Here is a 23,741-nt window from a genome sequence, read left to right as displayed (position 1 = left end):
TAACTTCAGATCGGAAAACCTCAAGATTTATTTATACATCTTAAAAAGTATCTAATTCACATGGGCAAACTACTTGCACAAGGCTGGATTTGCATGTTGTGGTAGTGTATTATATATCCTGCACAGCAAAACCACACGCATTAGAAAGCGAACTGGTGTGATTTTGGCCATACTGTTTTTACAGGTGAAACATTGAAAAAAATGTGTATCACCTGTAAAAACCAGGCAACCATGATACATGTTGTATTGACACACATTAGTTGGTCACTACCACTTTGTGTGAACCCACACTAGCTACGCCTAGTTTCAGACTGGATCGCTGTAGATTCTCTAAAAAACAATATTTTGAGTGTCCAAGCTCCATATATACATAACATGAGAATCCTTTGGTATTTTGGTAGGTCATTCTGTCCCTGGCTACCTCTTTGTAATGTTAGCTGATCTCTTATAAGGGTAACATATTCACAAGTTCGCTGTTAAATCCATCATAAAAGGAAGAGTATACATTTGGTAACAAATATTGCTGTCTCTTTGCTGATTTAAGGTCTGTCCTCTCTATTATGGTGGAGGCCTACCCAATTAATAAATATTCATACTTGACAAAATTGAGCATATATATTTAAAGGAAATAACTGTCGGCTGAATAATGTCCCAACGGACATATATCTCATGTATATGGTCACAAACAGATATAGAGCTAGTCTAGAAGGGGAAAAAAGGGCAAGTAAGAAGTAACCCCATACCAAAATATAATACTGGTCTCTGCCATGATCACCATTAGTAGTATAAAGTTCGCCAATGCGTGCCACATGTCTTTTACAGAACACAGAAGGATAAGGCACTTAATGATGGCGAAGTCCAGGAATAATGCACAGCGTTGTGTCACACTACAGTGGTCCCTTGACGTTCGCGGGGGATAAGTTCCAAGGCCGCCCGCGAAAGTCAAATTTCCGCGAAGTGGAGATGCGGTGTTTAATCTTATGTTAGGGAATGTCCTGCAATACTGTTCATATCCAAAATAGTCTACGTACAGTACAGTATATGAAATGATATGGGTACTCACCATTGAAGAAGATACACAAAACTTTTCTGATGATATTGATGAGCGGCCGTGGGAAAACCCGTGGTGTTCAAAAAAACAACAGAGTATCCTTCCATTAATATTAAAACCCGTGGTATAGCCCTTCCGCGAAGGTCGGACCCGCAAACGTCAAGGGACCACTGTATAGCCATCATGCACACACTACTGTTACAGTATATGTATCACTCACTTGTACTCACAGCTTAGAAAGTACTACCCAAGGATAGTGACCTGTACAAAAAGATTTGATGTTACAGCCCGCGATTAATGCACATGTGATATTACAGGATAGGGAATATATACCAGATGATACTGCAGTAAAATAAGACATGTTGCCTGCTCCACATCATACCTGCTGTCAGTTTCTCTGTTCCACCCATAGTCATTGCTAACTGTATCCTACTTATGAATGGAGGTGAGCCCACTCAATTGATGTGCCCCTTAAGATTGCCTAGTCTGCTACTGATGTACTGTGATATAACTTTCGTGCAAATGAGAGAATTTCTGATGAGTAATACCTAATAATAATAATACATTTTATTTATATAGCGCCAACATATTCCGCAGCACTGTACAATATGTAGGGTTCTAATACAGACAAAAAGATACATTACAAAGAAACTCATTTCACACAATGGGACTGAGGGCCTAAGAGACCTGATCATTTTAATTATTCTACAAAGCTGTAATGTAAAGCAGGCTGTACTCGTGAAATGTAGGAGACTTGACTTCACTAAAGATAAATGATTATTTTACAATTATTTGTAACCATTAAGTTATCATGGATATGCATAATATATTGTTTGTTGATTGTGCATTTTCCAAAATCACTTATCTGGGAGTGCAATATTAGACCTGCAACCTGTGAATGACCTGAAATTTAACACGCAGATCTAATTCAGTAAATAAAGCAGAATGTCACCGAGCTGCTAGTCTGCCTCTACTTGATGTAGATTCTGAAGGTCTGATGTCTGCAGATATATAAAGACAGGCTGCAATAACTTCAGGCCATATAGAATTCATTATACATCACCATAACATTGTCTACAGCATTGGGCAGCATTTGGGTGGATGACACAGTTTGTCTGCTGCTAGTAATAGGAAAATAAGTCGATTTCTCTTAAACTTCACTGTAATAACATTTTTACTTAGGCTAAGGCCCCATGTAGCAGAAACGCCACATTTTTTGGCTGATGTAGAAACGTAGTAGAAAAAAAAATTGGTCTGTTTTCCAGTACCAGCAAACAGGACCACTTTAACTATAGGGCCAATAAAGCAGCCGTATTGGGCCCTATTGTTGCGGGGGCTTACTCAGCTGCCCCAGATTGAGCGGGATAGTCCCTCATTTCTGGCGCTCTCTCACTGTTCTGAGCGGTAGGCAGTGATTTGAACTCTATCTGTGTCCTTATGCTGTGAATCTCTACGTGAGTTACTTGGGATCATACAATGCTTTTAAGCCTTTTTGGCTGTCATATGACCTCTGCTGTTGATCACCATCACTGGCCAACTTTCTCTAATTCATATTTCTGTTGTATATTCCTGGAGTAAAGTCAAATGCTTATTGGATTAATTAAAATGACTTCTGATTGATAACATTACAATGATAAGAGAAGAACTAGGTAAAATACAGATGGACGTGCAAGTTTTGCCAACTCTAAATACTGTAGCATTGACAGATCCTTGATGCAGGTTAAAATCAGATGAACTATACAGTGGACATAATGAGTTATCTTCCTGTAGCTTCAAATAGTATATGGAAAAGCTCCTTAAAGTGGAGTCTAAGTTAGAATTAACCCCCCCTGATCAGTGAGGTCCAACTGTTGTGTTAAGGGGCTACAGTACAGTACTCAACACAGACTTGGCAATAATTACAAAACACCCATTGCACATCACGTATTGATTATGCCATTCACCGTATGGGATAAATATTTTAAAGAGATACTATCATTAGAATCCCTTTTTCTACAAACACCACATCAGAATAGTCTTTAGAAAGGTATCATTACGAAGTACAGTTGGTCCCATAAAAGTTAAGCCTTCACACGACTCGGTGAATGGAAACGTGAAAAACAGTTATGTCATTTGAAAGGCGGGGAGATGAAAACTGAAAAATGGCTTTAGCGGGAAGGGGTTAAAGGACATGGAAATCTTATGATATTGTGATAAATCCTTAATTAGTAGAGACTTGCGTTTTACACATCTCTATGTTAAGTTGATGGTTCTCTTATTGATATCACTCTAACTGTAACAAGTCTTCAACTTCCATCATGAAAATCTTTACATGAAGCTGTGAATGAACAATGCGGTAGTTATTGATGGGGTATGTATCAATGAGACCCCAACCCCAACATATCATAGGTGTTCGAAGGTGTATATACAGTAATGGTCTTTGGTGCATGAATGAATTTAGGCATCAATAAAAGAACGCATTTTACAATTTCAGTGAAAATAAAGCATCACTTTTTGACAACTTTTGCTGATCTAGTAATGCTAGAATGAAAGTAATGAAGCAATAATCTTATAGCCAGTGTATGTGTAGCAGCCATGCTATTGAGTTATGACAGACCCTAATTGGATGGTCAGTGACTGACAGTCTCTCTGTTTGAAATCTGTGGAATCAGAGGACAGAACAATGGCGAGCCTTGTTTGCATGCAGAGGAGTAGAAAAGCGTTCTACAATCTGCAAGGCTGCTCAGGAGCCCTTTGAGGATAGTTCAGCGCTTTTAGAGATGTGAATTAAATGGGTAATAAAAATTCTTGACTATTAAAAATATTGACGCTCCTTAATGAGTTATTCCAGGAGACCCATAAGATTCTAGTCACTGTTTCAACGTTGCTTGCTGATAATACTAATCTAAAAAAAAGTTATAGTCTGCAAATCTGCCCAGCAGCAGGCCAAGTCAGTGTAATGTTGGGGTGTGGAGAGCTTGACTCCGTTCCAATAGCTCTCCACCCCCTTGACCTGAAACAGCCTGTTAATATATGGAATAAAAGTTAATTTTTGGAGGAGGGAGGCAGCACCCAGGCATTATAAGGACACTGTTGGACAACACATAAGATGGGTTCACACGATGTCTTTTGGCACGTAATGTGGCACGTAGACGCCGCGGGAGCTTTTGCGGGCCGTATACGCTCCCATTGTTTTCAATGGTAGCCGGTACTGTATACGCGGCGCTATTTACTTTAAAGTATTAAAGAGCTTTTCCTATCTTTATGATCTATGGTATGGATATGCTATAAATGTGTCATAGGTGGCAGAGGTTGGCCTGGCTGTGTCTGTAATTCCTGTAGCGCAGATCCCACTGATATGAGGCTCATAGAGATATCAGATGATGACTGCCTGCTGTCAGCACATTGGCTTGTACAGAGGGAAGTGCTACAGGAATGGAATATGGTGATTAATTGTATAGTCATGCAATTAATATGATGTCTATTTAACAAAGATTATTTTGTAGGTTTATTCCATGCAGGTTTATTTGCGTAGCTCAAAAAATATTTAATGTGCTCTAAAATGCTAAAAGATTTATTTAAAGCAAACAACTCTTTCCTGATTCACTGCAGTACAGATGAATATATTCTCTATTGTGTGGGTGAGGTTTATAGTACTGTCCATCTTGGATCTTTGTCATCTATGAAAAGAATGCTAGAACGGTAATGACATACATGAAAGTACTATCTGCTTTGTGGAACCAGAATAAGAAAATGAATATAATAAAGTCAAAGCTTTCAACCTTATCATAATTATGTCACTAAATTCAGTTATGATATATACATTCTCCTAATATTTTGTCATTATGGTACAGAAACCAAGTTTCCTACGTACATGCAGTGTAAAAATTAAGCCTACTACATAGTTACGGTACAAACAAACATTTTACATACATACAGTACCAGGACCAAATGTATTGTATAGGTATGGTACAAGGACTAAGCTTCTGCATAGATAGGGTATCAGAACCAAGCTAACTTCATAAATATGGTATCATGACCAAGCTGGTACATGCCCTAATATAACCAAGTTTACTATATATGTACAATAAATAAATCAGATTTTATGCATAGGTACAGGAAGAACTATGCACAAATACATGGTACTAGTGCAAAGGTTACTGCAAAGATTTGGTTCCAGAACCTCGCTTACTATATTGATATACTAACAGAATCAAGCTAATAAGATACATTACCAGAGCAAATCTTACAATGTATAATGTGGGGGAGGTAGCTCATAGCATCAATGGAGTGGAGACAACAAGTCAGAGACAGGGACACAAAACTATATGGGACAAAGCTGTATTTTTATTTCACAGCCAATAAAAAACGTGTTTGATATAAACAGTAATACAGTCACAGAGCTCAATATGAGAGACACCGTCCCTGCAAACAGGAGATCAGTTGGGGTCCCTTGTGTCGGATCTCCAGTCATTTCTTATTGATGTCCTATCCAGATGAACATCTGACCTCATTGTAGTTATTTCTGTAAAGCTGTGTGTCATCCAATATGATCACTATAGCAGTTGTGAAGGAGTGTTTATTCTTTCTAAGGAAGTGTCACGCTTTCTAAGACACAGGAATGGAAAATCTGTCTAGCTTTGTACCAGAAGGGGACTAGTTAGTGTATGACTACTAAACTTGCAGATTGGCTATACAAGAATTTTTGAAAGTTGGGAACATTTGAAGCATTTACGTGGAATACATGTCAATTAATCGAAAAATAACCAAACTGGGGATATGTGCCCACACAGCAGCAAGACTCTGCAAGATGACTGGTGGTAGGAGCCCCTGCAGTGTGATAGAGGAGATAAAGGACAGGGAGGAAGGGTACTGGTTGGCCTGACTCTTCAACTACAGTGTTGGCACCCAGGCAATTCTGTCAGATAATACTCATGTTCTTCCAGAAAATGAATGCAAGCACAAACTCTTTGGTATGAATATCTTTATTTATTTTGCTTGCAATGAAAAAACCCCCCAAAAGAGAATGAAAAAAAAGTCAAATCATTGATCATTTTACACAAAACTCCAAAAATGGGCCGGACAAAAGTATTGGCACCCTCAGCCTAATACTTGGTAGCACAACCTTTAGAGAAAATAACTGCGAACAACCGCTTCTGGTAACCATCAATGAGTTTCTTACAATGCTCTGCTGGAATTTTAGACCATTCTTCTTTGGCAAACTGCTCCAGGTCCCTGAGATTTGAAGGGGGCCTTCTCCAAACTGCCATTTTGAGATCTCTCCACAGGTGTTCTATGGGATTCAGGTCTGGACTCATTGCTGGCCACTTTAGAAGTCTCCAGTGCTTTCTCTCAAACCATTTTCTAGTGCTTTTTGAAGTGTGTTTTGGGTCATTGTCCTGCTGGAAGACCCATGACCTCTGAGGGAGACCCAGCTTTCTCACACTTGGCCCTACATTATGCTGCAAAATTTGTTGGTAGTCTTCAGACTTCATAATGCCATGCACACGGTCAAGCAGTCCAGTGCCAGAGGCAGCAAAGCAACCCCAAAACATCAGGGAACCTCCACCATGTTTGACTGTAGGGACCGTGTACTTTTCTTTGAAGGCCTCTTTTTTCCCCCCTGTAAACTCTATGTTGATGCCTTTTCCCAAAAAGCTCTACTTTTGTCTCATCTGACCAGAGAACATTCTTCCAAAACGTTTTTGGCTTTCTCAGGTAAGTTTTGGCAAACTCCAGCCTGTTTTTTTTTTATGTCTCTGGGTAAGAAGTGGGGTCTTCCTGGGTATCCTACCATACAGTCCCTTTTCAGTCAGACACCGACGGATAGTACTGGTTGACACTGCTGTACACTCGGACTGCAGGGCAGCTTGAACTTGTTTGGATGTAAGTCGAGGTTCTTTATCCACCATCCGCACAATCTTGCGTTGAAATCTCTCGTCAATTTTTCATTTCCGGCCACATCTAGGGAGGTTAGCCACAGTGCCATGGGCTTTAAACTTCTTGATGACACTACGCACGGTAGACACAGGAACATACAGGTCTTTGGAGATGGATTTGTAGCCTTGAGATTGCTCATGCTTCCTCACAATTTTGTTTCTCAAGTCCTCAGACAGTTCTTTGGTCTTCTTTCTTTTCTCCATTCTCAATGTGATACACACAAGGACGCAGGACAGAGGTTGAGTCAACTTTAATCCATTGCAACTGGCTGCAAGTGTGACTTAGTTATTGCCACCACCTGTTAGGTGCCTCAGGTAAGTAACAGGTGCTGTTAATTACACAAATTAGAGAAGCATCACATGATTTTTCAAACAGTGCCAATACTTTTGTCCACCCCCTTTTTTATGTTTGGTGTGGAATTATATCCAATTTGGCTTTTTGACAATTCTTTTTGTGGTTTTCCATTGAAGACAAATTAAATGAAGATAATATCAAAGAATTTGTGATTGCAATAATTTTCTTGAAGAAAATGAGTATTATCTGACAGAATGGCAGGGGTGCCAATACTTTTGGCCAACACTGTAGGTCTCATCTCAGCCATGTGTCTAGTTTATTAAAATATTCTACCCAGTACCCTGTTTTAAGAGCTCACTGGGGGATTTACCTTTTCACTTGTGGGCCACTTTGAGCCTGAGAAAAGGACATATTGTATGGAACAGCATCGAATATACGATTTTCTGAGCTGTAAAGCCTCATGGGAAGTGAGGGAAGGGAAGAATGGTAGACATCTCTGTATTGTAAACCCCCACTGCCTTAGAGAGAATTGCAGAATGTGTTTCTGATATAATGGGGCTGTTAGCAGCAGAAAAACTGTTGGGACACAACATATGAAGGCTTATACAGCCACAAAGATTGTCCAGCAAGACCCTGCACATATTTCAACTTTTGATGAAAACTCAGATAACCTCTAGAGATGAGCGAACACTAAAATGTTCGAGGTTCGAAATTCGATTCGAACAGCCGCTCACTGTTCGAGTGTTCGAATGGGTTTCGAACCCCATTATAGTCTATGGGGAACATAAACTCGTTAAGGGGGAAACCCAAATTCGTGTCTGGAGGGTCACCAAGTCCACTATGACACCCCAGGAAATGATACCAACACCCTGGAATGACACTGGGACAGCAGGGGAAGCATGTCTGGGGGCATAAAAGTCACTTTATTTCATGGAAATCCCTGTCAGTTTGCGATTTTCGCAAGCTAACTTTTCCCCATAGAAATGCATTGGCCAGTGCTGATTGGCCAGAGTACGGAACTCGACCAATCAGCGCTGGCTCTGCTGGAGGAGGCGGAGTCTAAGATCGCTCCACACCAGTCTCCATTCAGGTCCGACCTTAGACTCCGCCTCCTCCGGCAGAGCCAGCGCTGATTGGCCGAAGGCTGGCCAATGCATTCCTATGCGAATGCAGACTTAGCAGTGCTGAGTCAGTTTTGCTCAACTACACATCTGATGCACACTCGGCACTGCTACATCAGATGTAGCAATCTGATGTAGCAGAGCCGAGGGTGCACTAGAACCCCTGTGCAAACTCAGTTCACGCTAATAGAATGCATTGGCCAGCGCTGATTGGCCAATGCATTCTATTAGCCCGATGAAGTAGAGCTGAATGTGTGTGCTAAGCACACACATTCAGCACTGCTTCATCAAGCCAATACAATGCATTAGCCAGTGCTGATTGGCCAGAGTACGGAATTCGGCCAATCAGCGCTGGCTCTGCTGGAGGAGGCGGAGTCTAAGGTCGGACCTGAATGGAGACTGGTGTGGAGCGATCTTAGACTCCGCCTCCTCCAGCAGAGCCAGCGCTGATTGGCCGAATTCCGTACTCTGGCCAATCAGCACTGGCTAATGCATTGTATTGGCGTGATGAAGCAGTGCTGAATGTGTGTGCTTAGCACACACATTCAGCTCTACTTCATCGGGCTAATAGAATGCATTGGCCAGCGCTGATTGGCCAATGCATTCTATTAGCCCGATGAAGTAGAGCTGAATGTGTGTGCTAAGCACACACATTCAGCACTGCTTCATCAAGCCAATACAATGCATTAGCCAGTGCTGATTGGCCAGAGTACGGAATTCGGCCAATCAGCGCTGGCTCTGCTGGAGGAGGCGGAGTCTAAGGTCGGACCTGAATGGAGACTGGTGTGGAGCGATCTTAGACTCCGCCTCCTCCAGCAGAGCCAGCGCTGATTGGCCGAATTCCGTACTCTGGCCAATCAGCACTGGCTAATGCATTGTATTGGCGTGATGAAGCAGTGCTGAATGTGTGTGCTTAGCACACACATTCAGCTCTACTTCATCGGGCTAATAGAATGCATTGGCCAGCGCTGATTGGCCGAATTCCGTACTCTGGCCAATCAGTGCTGGCCAATGCATTCTATTAGCTTGATGAAGCAGAGTGTGCACAAGGGTTCAAGCGCACCCTCGGCTCTGATGTAGCAGAGCCGAGGCTGCACAAGGGTTCAAGCGCACCCTCGGCTCTGATGTAGGAGAGCCGAGGGTGCACTTGAACCCTTGTGCACCCTCAGCTCTGCTACATCAGAGCCGAGGGTGCGCTTGAACCCTTGTGCACACTCTGCTTCATCAAGCTAATAGAATGCATTGGCCAGCGCTGATTGGCCAATGTATTCTATTAGCCTGATGAAGTAGAGCTGAATGTGTGTGCTAAGCACACACATTCAGCTCTACTTCATCGGGCTAATAGAATGCATTGGCCAGCGCTGATTGGCCAGAGTACGGAACTCGACCAATCAGCGCTGGCTCTGCTGGAGGAGGCGGAGTCTAAGATCGCTCCACACCAGTCTCCATTCAGGTCCGACCTTAGACTCCGCCTCCTCCAGCAGAGCCAGCGCTGATTGGCCGAATTCCGTACTCTGGCCAATCAGCACTGGCTAATGCATTGTATTGGCGTGATGAAGCAGTGCTGAATGTGTGTGCTTAGCACACACATTCAGCTCTACTTCATCGGGCTAATAGAATGCATTGGCCAATCAGCGCTGGCCAATGCATTCTATTAGCGTGAACTGAGTTTGCACAGGGGTTCTAGTGCACCCTCGGCTCTGCTACATCAGATTGCTACATCTGATGTAGCAGTGCCGAGTGTGCATCAGATGTGTAGTTGAGCAAAACTGACTCAGCACTGCTAAGTCTCTGCATTCGCATAGGAATGCATTGGCCAGCCTTCGGCCAATCAGCGCTGGCTCTGCCGGAGGAGGCGGAGTCTAAGGTCGGACCTGAATGGAGACTGGTGTGGAGCGATCTTAGACTCCGCCTCCTCCAGCAGAGCCAGCGCTGATTGGTCGAGTTCCGTACTCTGGCCAATCAGCGCTGGCCAATGCATTCTATTAGCCCGATGAAGTAGAGCTGAATGTGTGTGCTTAGCACACACATTCAGCTCTACTTCATCAGGCTAATAGAATACATTGGCCAATCAGCGCTGGCCAATGCATTCTATTAGCTTGATGAAGCAGAGTGTGCACAAGGGTTCAAGCGCACCCTCGGCTCTGATGTAGCAGAGCTGAGGGTGCACAAGGGTTCAAGTGCACCCTCGGCTCTCCTACATCAGAGCCGAGGGTGCGCTTGAACCCTTGTGCAGCCTCGGCTCTGCTACATCAGAGCCGAGGGTGCGCTTGAACCCTTGTGCACACTCTGCTTCATCAAGCTAATAGAATGCATTGGCCAGCACTGATTGGCCAGAGTACGGAATTCGGCCAATCAGCGCTGGCCAATGCATCCCTATGGGAAAAAGTTTATCTCACAAAAATCACAATTACACACCCGATAGAGTCCCAAAAAGTTATTTTTAATAACATTCCCCCCTAAATAAAGGTTATCCCTAGCTATCCCTGCCTGTACAGCTATCCCTGTCTCATAGTCACAAAGTTCACATTCTCATATGACCCGGATTTGAAATCCACTATTCGTCTAAAATGGAGGTCACCTGATTTCGGCAGCCAATGACTTTTTCCAATTTTTTTCAATGCCCCCGGTGTCGTAGTTCCTGTCCCACCTCCCCTGCGCTGTTATTGGTGCAAAAAAGGCGCCAGGGAAGGTGGGAGGGGAATCGAATTTTGGCGCACTTTACCACGTGGTGTTCGATTCGATTCGAACATGGCGAACACCCTGATATCCGATCGAACATGTGTTCGATAGAACACTGTTCGCTCATCTCTAATAACCTCTAACCATCTATTATATACTTGTAATGTTTACTGTTGAGATTTAGAATAAACTGAAAAAAAGCAAAAATAAAATGCCAACAGTCAGAAATTGTAAATCTATTGCTGCTGAGTCAAATACAAGACCATGCTTCCTCCTTATATCAGAGCTCTGTTAACTCTCACTAGCATTTATGAAGCTAAGCAGAACAAAAGGAATGATAATGCAGAATAATATCAATCCCAAGAGTCATATTTTTGAAACTATCAGGATCATGAAAACCAGCAGGATTCTAATGGGATTTCACACGTTCAATTTGCAGCAAAAAAGGCCTGATTTTGTACAATGTATCCTAGAACAAACTCTCAAGGCACTACTTTAGATGTTGGCGTTCAGCATCAGTGATCATCAGCAGAAGAAAGCAATGATGAAAGATGTCGACTTTTTGCAAAGTAATAAGCAGGTCCATTGAAATCAATGTCTTAGACTAGGCTTGCGTGAGATTTCCTCCAATCAGTAATGGAGCAGATTACTATAATGATATATGTACTTTGTAAGGGGTAAGCATAAAGCTTACAGTCACCACAAGTTATCCCCTAGTCACAAGATAGTATATCTCTAATGAATGGAACAGCAGACCACAGATTATCTGCTATTCTGTGGATAGGAGATCATTTATGAATATGGAATGTTCCTTTATACATATATGTGTTTATACTGTGGAAAAATGTGGCGAAAATGCATTGCATTTTTTCCATAGTTCTTTTCATTGCATTTTCAAACAGTTTTCCTCTGTGGGCTTTCTGCCCCTATTATACCTATACAGAAAACGCCAGCATTACTGCAGGTATAATTGACGTGCAGTTTTTCCACTGCAGATTTTTTCTGCAACGTGTGGATGGGATTAGCCAGAATCCCATTCGCTTTGCAGGTACTGCCACAGTCGCCACAGTCAAAATGCGTATTCACAACATGGGGCCCCATCCTTCGTAAACAATTGTGATTGCATTGTACAGTCCATTTATTTCTTCTGGACATGAACTAACTCTTAGAAAGTGTCACTCCCCTCTCAAAAAAGGGGGGTATTAAAAATATATAATCTTTATTAATTAATAATATTTAAAGATAGGACAACAAAACATACAAACATAAAATAGAAGCCGATTGTCTGACACAGGGCAACCGGAAAAAATATTATTATATGTCAGTCTTCCATAGTCAAAATAGCGCAATCTCTCCCGTAGACAGAATCAACAGGAAGACTTGGGCAGTGAGCAATGAACAAAGTTCACGTGGGCTCTTTTTTTCCACAATATTCTGACTACCAGTAGGTAGGAGATAGTATAGAAAGCTTAGATGTGTATAGATTTGTAGGGTTCTCGTAGATTTTACTGCCACCCCTACCAGAATCTCACATATTCATGTCCATGTATAAGTATAAATTGGCAGGGTGCATTGTAAGTATTGCAGCCAACGCTACCACAATCACAAGCTAAACACCTAACTCCTTTCTAGAGTTGTATTGTAACCTGCCCTGTCATCAAATTTGCTCTTATTAGTTGATTATTAAATCTAGTGTGTGTGGTACCAGTCCCAAAGAAACCCAACCCAATGGACTACAATGACTACCGACCTGTAGCACTGACATCCCACCTGATGAAGGTCCTAGAGAGACTGGTCCTGACACACCTATGCCCCCTAGTGAGCTCCGCTCTGGACCCCCTCCAGTTTGCCTACCGGCCGGGCATTGGGGTAGATGACGCCATCATCCACTTTCTTCACAAAGCTCTATCTCACCTGGAGAAACCCGGGAACACTGTGAGAATAATGTTCTTTGATTTCTCCAGTGCGTTCAACACCATTCAGCCAGAGCTACTGAGGGAGAAGCTGAACCTTGGTGGAGTGGACCATCACCTGTCCAACTGGATCCTAGACTACCTGACAAACCGCCCTCAGTATGTGAGAGCCCGGGACTGTGTGTCTGACACTGTAGTACGGGGGCACCACAAGGTACAGTTCTTGCCCCATTTCTCTTCACACTGTACACTGCTGACTTTAGGCACAACTCCTCCAGCTGTTACTTACAGAAGTACTCTGATGACTCTGCTATAGTCGGCCTTATCACTGATGGCGACGATAGGGAATACAGAGACTTAAACCGGGATTTTGTTGAATGGTGCCAGCGGAACCAGCTCAAGATTAATTCTGGGAAGACCAAGACGATGGTGGTGGACTTTGGGAAACGGAGGAGTGCTCCGACCCCGGTGGAGATCCAAGGAACATGTATTGAGATAGTCAGGACCTATAAGTATCTGGGTGTGCTCCTCAATAATAAACTAGACTGGGCTGATCACCTGGAGGCGCTGCACAGAAAGGGCCACAGCAGACTCTACCTGCTCAGGAGGCTGAGGGCCTTCGGAGTCCAGGGGACACTTCTTAGGGCCTTCTTCAACTCTGTGGTTGCCACAGCCATCTTTTTCGGTGTAGCCTGCTGGGGGAGCAGTATATCAACCAGGGACAGAAATAGACTGGACAGGCTGATCAGGAGGGCCAGCTCTGTCCTGGGGAGCCCCTTGGACCCAGTACAGGTGGTGGGTGACAGAAGGATACTGTCCGTGGTGACCTCCATGCGGGAGAACAAATCCCACCCCATGTATGAGACCTTGATGGCACTTGGCAGCACTGTAAGTGACCGTCTGCTTCACCCCAAGTGTGAGAAGGAGCGCTATCGCAAGTCCTTCCTTCCAACCGCGACCAGGCTGTATAAACTACATCAGACCAAGCGAAGATCACTCCGCACAGAGAACTAATGATTATGAATGTCCTCCTTCTTTCTTCTCTGTTCCTAAGCTGCTATGGACTCCTAGTATATCTTTCTCAGCATATGTGTGTCTACTACTTCTGTAATATTTACTGTGTATTATCATGTATCTGTATTACTATGCAGCTGAATCATACTGAAATTTCCCCACTGTGGGACTATTAAAGGATTATAATATCTTATCTTATCTTAGTGTCCGAGAGCTAATGTTCCCCCCACTCCCCATCAGCTCTAATGCATGGCCATGCAAAGAGGTAGGTGCCTACACAGTCTGACACTGCAGGGAAATGGTCATGGTCCCGGCATATTTCACACAGACCTTACCTGCCTATTGCATTCTACAATTGAACTTTACCATTAATATTTCTATATATTATAAGATGATCTTAGAGAGTAGAGTTGGCTGATTATGAACTAAATCGAAGTCATTGGACATTGGTATATATTCGTTGTCATTATAATATATATTGAGGACAATCATGTCCTCAAACCAGCACTTTGTAGAGTATTTACTAAAAGGTTAGCACTGTGTACTGTATTTTATGCAGTATATATACTACACAGTATACTATACCACCACTCAAACATACACTATGTGATCAAAAGTATCCAGACACCCCCAAAAACTTACGCTTTTCATATTAGGTGCATTGTGCTGCCACCTACTGCCAGGTACTCCATATCAGCGACCTCAGTAGACATTGTGAGAGAGAAGAATGGGGCACTCTGCGGAACTCACGGACTTCGAATGTGGTCAGGTGATTGGGTGCCACACATCACACAGTTCAATGCCAAACAACGCCCCACAAAATTTAGAAATAAACATTTCTGACATTCAAAAACAATCAATCGGTGACCAATATAGCCACCTTTCTTTATGATAACACTCACAAGCTTTCCATCCATAGATTCTGTCACTTGCATGATCTGTTTGCGATCAACATTGCGTGCAGCAGCTACTCTGATCATACAACTATATCAGGGAATAGAGATTTGTCATTGCTAGCTATTAAGTAACCACTAACATCACAATTGCATAGAAATGTCAGAGCGTAGGTTGGTTCAGCCCAGATAATGGAATGTGGCTGATAGTCATAATGAAAAGAAATAGAAAAAGGGGCCTCGGTCACTCCCTATAAGCATTAGAATACTGCCAGACTATAACTGAGGTGGAACAAAAGGCGATTATTGTGCTGCACCTTAGAAAAATAACCTAACACCACTTAGACCTTTCAGACTCCCTTGCAATATCTTAGTATAAAGGTCTGGCTGAACCCAATTTTTTTGTTTTTGTACCAGAAATGTCTTATAGGAAGGCGTGATACTTAAAGGGGCTCTATCAGCAAAATTATGCTGATGGAGCCCCACATATGCGTGAATAGCCTTTAAAAAGGCTATTCAGGCTCCGCTAAAGTTATATTAAACTACCCCCGTTTTAAAATAAAACTCTAAAAAAAGGATATGTTAAACTTATCTATCGTGGGCGGGCATTCGGGGTCCGACGTCATCTTTAGCCACGCCTCCTCTTCCAGCGATGTCCTCTGGTCCCATCTTCCTCCAGCGCTCGCAAACTGCTAATGATAAAAAGTGGCACGAGTGCATGCGCAGTAGCATGCTGCTACTACTGCTGCTACTGCGCATGCACCCGCGCCATTTTTATCAATGGCAGTTCGCGAGCGCCGGAGGAAGACGGGACCCAAGGACATCGCTGGAAGAGGAGGCGTGCATGATAGATAAGTTTAACATATTCTTTTTTAGAGTTTTATTTTAAAACGAGGAGTGGGGGGGGGGTAGTTTAATATAACTTCAGCGGAGCCTGAATGGCCTTTTTAAAGGTTATTCATACATATGTGAGGCTCTGTCAGCATAATTTTGCTGGTAGAGCCCCTTTAATATTAAAGGGGCCTGATTTGGAATAGTATGGAGTTTACCATAGTAGTTGTAAGTGTTTCTTGGAGTCAAGGTCAGGGATCAATGCACATCGGTCAAAATCTATTATGCACATTGCTATATGTCAGCATAGAGATCATTTGCTGCAGGATCGTTGTATGATGCAGCAATAAGATTTCCATTCATTGGAACAAAACCAAACCATATGAAAAAACTAGAACAGCCGTACATCAGTACTGTGGGTGAGCTGTGACAGTGTGAGCAGGAATGTTAATAGCATCCAATAGTGCAATACAGAGTTAGGTTTCTCCCGTTCACTGTACTTATTAACACCTCGGATGACACATTCACAGCAATTTGTATATTATCCCAGGCTGGGTCAGATTTATTGGTTTATTAAGATGTAGGCGATTTGACATGTACAATATCTAATTTATTCATTCCCTGTAGTGCTCTACCCTCTGTGTATTCTGACTTTTAGGGATATGTGTTATATTTTGCTTTGTTTTCAAATCTATGTAATAATGACTTTTCAGCACTAGGCTCACACCTGTGTTTGGGTTTCCATTTGTGGGGTCCGCTTGGGGACCCCATAAATGGAAACCTACTCCTTTTAAAAAAGCAGTTACCTGTGGAAACCCACGTGCCCCATAGACTATAATGCTTGGACGATTTTTCTCTCCACATTTTTTAAGTGGATTCGGGGACGGAATCCTTGCACTTAGACCGGGTGCATGTGTGTACCTAGCTTGAGTTACATTATTTACATAATCTAGACTGCAGCATTGCAACCTCAGTGTTGGAAAACTTGCATACATAGGCCATACTTTTTTGTTTCTTTTTCAGTTTTACATTTAATCATGTTTAATAGACTAGAATGACACATATTTGTAATGCGCTTTTTTCACAGCGCATGTAGAGTAGGGGATTAGTGGCTGTCATACAGGCGCTCATCCATAACAACCAAAAGGGTCATTTTACAGGAAGACAATTTTAATATATTTTTGGCATGTGGGAGGAAACCTAAATAAAACTAGGGAGCACATACAAAGTCCACGCTGATGTTGCCCTTAGACTCAAACCCCAGACCTCAATGTTGCAAGGCAATAACGCTAACCACTGAGCCACTGTAGAATACTTTGAGTCTATTGGGAAATCGGTTAAAGTTAATGTTTTGGATTAAACATTTATCACATTAGTTAAAGAGGATCTTTCACCACCTCCACTACCTCTCAAGTTCCTACCATCTGTTATTAATCGCCACTCTACTAATGATGCTAGGTTCACACCAGCGTTCGGCAGTCCGTTCTCAGGTTTCTGTCTTCTGCATGCAGAAGACGGAAACCTGTCATGCCGAGTCCGGCCGTGAGCACTGGTGAGCGTTTTGAGCTCTCCGTGGCGAAACCAGTTTTTTTAAACCGGACACCGAGTACTGCATGTCCGACTCTGTGTCCGGTTTAAAAAAAACGGTTTCGGCGCGTAGAGCATAAAACGCTCACCGCTGCTCACGGCCAGACACTTTTCAAACCCATTCAAATGAATGGGTTTGAAAGATGCCGGCAGGTTTCCGTCTCCTGTCTCTGTTTTGTGCAGGAAACGGAAACCTGCAGAACGGACTCCCTGACGCAGATGTGAACGAGCCCTTACAGCCCAGTTGGAATTTTCTCTCTAGCCCCCACCATTCCCAAGCAACAAGTACAGTTAGTTTTCATACATGATATGCTGTTTAAGCTCTATAACGTCAGAAGGACAGTGTCAGGCCGGGGTGACGTAACGCAGAGGCAGACAGTGTCAGAGTTGAGTCACGCTCCTTGCCTGTTCCTGCCTGACACTGCCCTCCTGACAGTACAGAGGCTAAATAACAGATCAGGCCCCAAAAGTAACAGTATTGATTGCTTGGGAACAGTGGGGGCTAGAGAAAAAATTCCAGCTGCACGGGGATCAGTGGAGCGGTCTCTATTAAATGATGTAAAGAGCTAGACTTGTTGGAAATGGTAAAAGGTCCTCTTTAATAGTGAGAAAACCATAACTGGTGAAGTAGGTATTACTTTGCAAGCTATATTTTGAATGTGAATTACATAATTTCAGTATTATGGTATTGTTAAAGTATATAGAAATTGACAAATATGGAGTCTGCAGTTTGTACTGTATACTCCTAGTTATTTTTTTCTTCTTGATTCTGGCACATGGAGACTGTTTCCACATGACACCCAGCAGATGTGGATCTAATTATACCCACAGTGGAACGTATTCATAAGCATTCGCCCCTTTATTCATGTCTACATGCATCAGACACGGGGCTAGATAACCTATAATAAAGATGTTTACTTTCAACTATCTTAACTGTATCATCATTAAAGTGTATAATGCAAATCCATGTGCAGGAGCTATAGAAATAATGGTATGCTAATTACTAGAATTTTGTTCTAAACAGATGATATAAAAAGAAAGCATGTTGTTATTAGTCTATGTTCACTCTGCCATTGTCTGTTCATTATTTTGATCTGTCAGAAGATCAGAACAATGGTAAGAAAAGTTTCCCTTATTATTTCTACATTACAAAATATCTATGTGTAAGGCCTGGTTCACATCTGCGTTTGGGAACCCCCCGAATGTAAACCTACACGCATAAAAAAGTGGTTACCTGGGAAACTTGCGGCCTCCATAGACTATAATGGGGACCATGTTGTTTCCGCTCGGTTTCCGAGGGAAACTTGCAGAGATAAAAGTCCTACAAGCAGCACTTTTTTCTCTGCATGTTTCGTGCAGAAACCACACGGACCCCATAATAGTCTATGGAGGCTGCAGGTTTCCCAGGTAACTGCTTTTCTATGTGTATTGGTTTCCATTTGGGGGATCCTCAAACACCTCCCACCTTTCCTGTTCATTGTCACGTGAGTCAGGGGCAGATTTTTTCTCTAGCAGATCTTTCTTCTAGAGGAAAAAAGAAGCACCATGACTTGTCTTCAATTGGATTCTGCCTTGCGAACACCATGGAAAAGAAATGGAGGCAGAAAGAAAAAATAGTCTCCCATTCATTTTATGCAAGGCACAATCCGCCTGAAGATAGATCATGACGCTTTTTTCCCCCTCTATGTGAAAAAAAATCAACTACAGGAAAAAATCTACCTGACTCCCATTGAAGAGAATGGGAAACTTAGGAGGCCTGCAAAAAGCCCTCAGTGAACTTATCCTTACAGTAGGACTTCAAAAAAACCCAACCTCGTATACAAAAGTATATTTTTGTTTATGTCATTGAAACTAGATATTTCAGATTCCAAAATGCCTTGTTTTGTTGACACAAATCTATGGAATAGCATACACTGTGTGCAGAATTATAAGGCAAGTTGTATTTGAGAGGATTCTTTTTATTATTGTTCAACAACTATGTTCTCAATCAACCCAATAGACTCATAAATATCAAAGCTTAATATTTTTGGAAGTTGGAGTGGTTTTTTTTTTTTTTTTTTTTTTTAGATTTGGCTATGTTAGGAGGATATCTGTTTGTGCAGGTAACTATTACTGTGCAGAATTATTAGGCAACTTAATAAAAACCAAATCTATAGCCATCTCACTTGTTTATTTTCACCAGGTAAACCAATATAACAACACAAAATTTAGAAATAAACATTTGTGACATTCAAAAACAACAACAAAAAAATCAGTGACCAATATAGCCATCTTTCTTTACCATGACACTCAAAAGCCTTCCATCCATAGATTCTGTCACTTTCTTGATCTGTTTGCGATCGACATTGCGTGCAGCAGCCACCACCGCCTCCCAGACACTGTTCCGAGAGGTGGACTGTTTTCCCTCCCTGTAGATCTCACCTTTTATGAGGGACCACAGGTTCTCTATGGAGTTCAGATCAGGTGAACAAGGGGGCCATGTCATTATTTTTTCTTCTTTTAGACTGGCCAGCCACGCTGTGGAGTATTTGGATGCATGTGATGGAGCATTGTCCTGCATGAAAATCATGTGTTTCTTGAATGATACCGACTTCTTCCTGTACCACTGTTTGAAGAAGGCGTCTTCCACAAACTGGCAGTAGGTCTGGGAGTTGAGCTTCACTCCATCCTCAACCCGAAAAGGTCCCACAAGTTCATCTTTGATGATACCAGCCCATACCAGTACCCCACCTCCACCTTGCTGGTGTCTGAGTCGAAGTCGAGCTCTCTGCCCTTTACTGATCCAGCCTCGGGCCCATCCATCTGGCCCATCAAGAGTTACTCTCATTTCATCAGTCCATAAAACCTTAGAAAAATCAGTCTTAAGATATTTCAAGGCCCAGTCTTGACGTTTTATGTTATGTTTCTTGTTCAAAGGTGGTCGTTTTTCAGCCTTCCTTAACTTGGCCATGTCCCTGAGTATCGCACACCTTGTGCTTTTTGATACTCCAGTAACGTTGCAGCTCAATTCCTCAATTCATGGGCAGTTATTTTGCGCCTTTTTTTTTTATCAACACGCTTCTTACGACCTTGTTGGCTATTTGCTATGAAACGTTTAATTGTTCGGTGATCACGCTTCAAAAGTTTTGCAATTTCAAGACTGCTGCATCCCTCTGCAAAACAGCTCACATTTTTTGACTTTTCAGAGTCCGTCAAATCTCTCTTCTGACCCATTTTGCCAAAGGAAAGGAAGTTGCCTAATAATGATGCACACCTTATATAGGGTGTTGATGTCATTAGACCACACCCCTCCTCATTACAGATATGCAAATCACCTGATTTAAATAATTGGTAGTTGGCTTTCAAGCCTATACAGCTTGGAGTAGGACAACATGTATAAAAGGATGATGTGATCAAAATACTCATTTGCCTAATAATTCTGCACACAGTGTAGTAGATTATGCCATTATATACTATAATAAGCAATATAAAGAAAATGTATACCAAGTGGTATATGTTTTTTAAAGTATGGGAGCCTATTGGTGATGGAAGACATTCCTCATAGGCCTTCATCAGATGTACATGTTAGGAGGATAGATGAAATGGAGGTCATTGATGGGATGTTATCAGGACCTTGTAATGAGACTCTGTGGGAACAATATTAAAAGAAAGATCCTCCTTTGTGTCATCTGACTAATGGATAGAAATGAAAGCCAAGCATAATACAATAATAGTTAAGTAACTGAAAAATAAATAAGAAAGAATCAGCCTCATAGCCATATTCGTATTTTTGTAGTTTTACTCTTCCTATTGACATCCTGAATTATTGTTACAAGGTTATTAACTGCAGAAATGTATGCTACACAAAAACAGAAGATCAGCAACATCATTGAACAGACCTTGGTCACATGAACATTGTCCTTTTGCTCTTTTACTACGACTATTAATTCCATGAGTTTTGCCAACATACATCAATGTTTAACATACTGAATTATTCAGCTTTTTTTTTACTTTGTTTCTACTTTTTTTTTTTTTTTTACTTTAGAAAGACTTTATAATAGAATATATAGAAAAATTTAATAGAATTTTATAGACCTTACTATGCAAAATATGTATACGGTATTTGAGTGTAAAAAATAGATGCATTAGTTTTATCATTTATGTTTCCAATACCTGCTACTGTCATTCTAGGCTTAAGATAATAAAAAACTAGCTTTGTTTGCTTGGTCATTTTAAATCATTAACTTGTTCCCTACACAGATGGTCTCTGCTTGCTTTATATATACAGCAGAGATATAGGTAAATGTGTCAGGGAGTAGTCTATGCTTTCTTGGTTAATATGCCTCAATAAAGCAAATACTCCTTATCTATCCTATAAACACAAATGCTCTATATACATGAGCAATTTTCCTGTGTCTTGCTATAAGATCTGTGCACCACTATTCCTGACTTTAGATTTAAGATATACACAGCAAGTTATCTGTTCTCCTTAATCATTCAAAGAAGGCTTTAAAATAATAACTAAAAATATAGGAGATGTGCACTGTCATCCTGTCTGTACTAACTGGAAGAGCACTAGAGAAGAAGCTAAGTAGAATATGTTCTGCTTTGGCACAGCAAAATAATATTGTGGTAAAAAATAAATTTTTAGATAGCTTACTTGAGTACATTTATTAGAAGGTAACAGGTTATTTGTTAATTTACAATGGAACCTGTGACTGTGATGGACCGTCATCTGACCAATCCATATAGTCATAGACATTTCTCATAGACTTTAAAGCAGTGTTCTCCAACTTTTTTGCATCAGGGATCAGCATCAAGCAAGACCATTTTTCCATGGCCCAGCAGGGTGGGGTGGGGATGGAGCAGAGGCGGGGCTTTGGTTATATGGGGCTGGGTTATGGAGGGGGTTGGATTTTAGTGCATACTGATCATTTAATTATGACATTTCTAATGTGACACTGACTCAACTAACCATAGGTTCAGAATGAGTAGGAGCATCGGGTGGGACAAATGACGTTATATCTAACTGCCCACTAGCATTCAGAGCTCCGACGACAACGACTTGCAGAACATACAGCTAGCAGGAGAGGAAAGAGGGCTGGACACATATGACGCTCTTGTCCCTGCTCCTGTCTGAGCAAATTCTGCAAGTAGAGTATCAGCCCTATACATTGAACATCAGTGTTTAGCACTGCTACTTAGCTGCGCTGTATACCAAATAGCACTGTAGACCGGGGGGTGCTTGCAAAACCTCTGTATACAGTGCTGTAGACCAGGTCCCCGCCAGGAACCACGGCACTGTGGCCAGATTGCCGACTTGCCCAATGCGCCCCACATAATGTGCTGTGCCAGGAGCTGCGTTGACTAAGGCCAGCCTGCCGCCCCGCGGACGAGCAAAAAATCTCCAACGGCCTCCTCCTGGTCTGTGGACCCCTGCTTTAAAAGGCTCTGTATTTAATGACAAGGATAGTGCTGTTGAAGGTCAAGAATACTGTAAGAATCGTTAGGAAGATAACGTATGTTACAGATAAAGCTATTCACAAAACTCAGCACCTTCTTTGCTCCTGATCAGACATCATCTTTGCTTTTATATTTCATGGGCAGCTAAAGACTGTACTATTACTAGGTAATAGCCTTCTATCTATATTCTTCTAAATAATCTAAGAGACTATAAGTATATATAGCTAGGGAGGCTGAGCTTTGAGCTCCTGCACTATAGCCGTGTGACAGGAGCTGTCTGCTCATCATAATCTGTGTGTTACAGTCCATTATACAGGATGTCAAGGATCTGCGCGCGCATTAAATCCTGTACATTTTATCTTGTCACAGTGAGAGTGACATGGCCTAGGAAAAGAGAAGGATTTAAATAGAAAAGAATGGCTAAAAAATGGTTAGAATGGCTGAATTATATATGTTGGGGGAATAGGTACATAGTAAATGTTAAAAACTTACCAGAGTCCGTTTAAAGTGTCTGTCCCTGCCCCACTGGTCCTGCAGCTACACCTCATTTTTCATTCACGTGACAGCTGCAGTCACTGGTCTCAGCAGTCACATGTGCATGTGTGACTCGTGACTGACTGCATGGGTACTGCAGGACCAGATCGCTCTGTGGCAGGGCATTTAACCCCTACATATTGTATGGTGAATATATTTGTCATGAATGGAATCTGCATCAAAATCCGGGTCAAAAAACTGCCTTGCATTGAATTCAATGGAAACCGGTCATTTCCTTTTTCCACGAGTGAGTGGTATTTTCCCGCTCACGGAAAAAAGAAGCGACCTGCCCTTTCTTGACGTGGATTCCACAGTGGAAACCGCTGCGGCGTCAGCGTCAAGACAATCCCTCCGGACTAGGACCATTCATTTATGACAGTCGCGGCTAGCCTACTACGTGTGAACTAACCCTAACTAACATAGTGAACATCAAAAGAAAATAAATTAAAAAATATATATA

General features: G+C 42.0%; 1 protein-coding gene across 1 annotated transcript in view; it reads left to right on the top strand.

The window, feature by feature from the left end:
* Positions 1–23,741, top strand: part of EEPD1 (endonuclease/exonuclease/phosphatase family domain containing 1) — a 93,995-nt gene that overhangs the window by 2,022 nt on the left and 68,232 nt on the right. The window lies entirely within an intron of this gene.

Source organism: Leptodactylus fuscus, chromosome 4 (assembly GCF_031893055.1).
Source record: "Leptodactylus fuscus isolate aLepFus1 chromosome 4, aLepFus1.hap2, whole genome shotgun sequence".
In the NCBI taxonomy this organism is placed as follows: domain Eukaryota; kingdom Metazoa; phylum Chordata; class Amphibia; order Anura; family Leptodactylidae; genus Leptodactylus; species Leptodactylus fuscus.
Note: the sequence above shows the minus strand (reverse complement) of the source record. Positions and strands in the feature narration are given on the sequence as shown.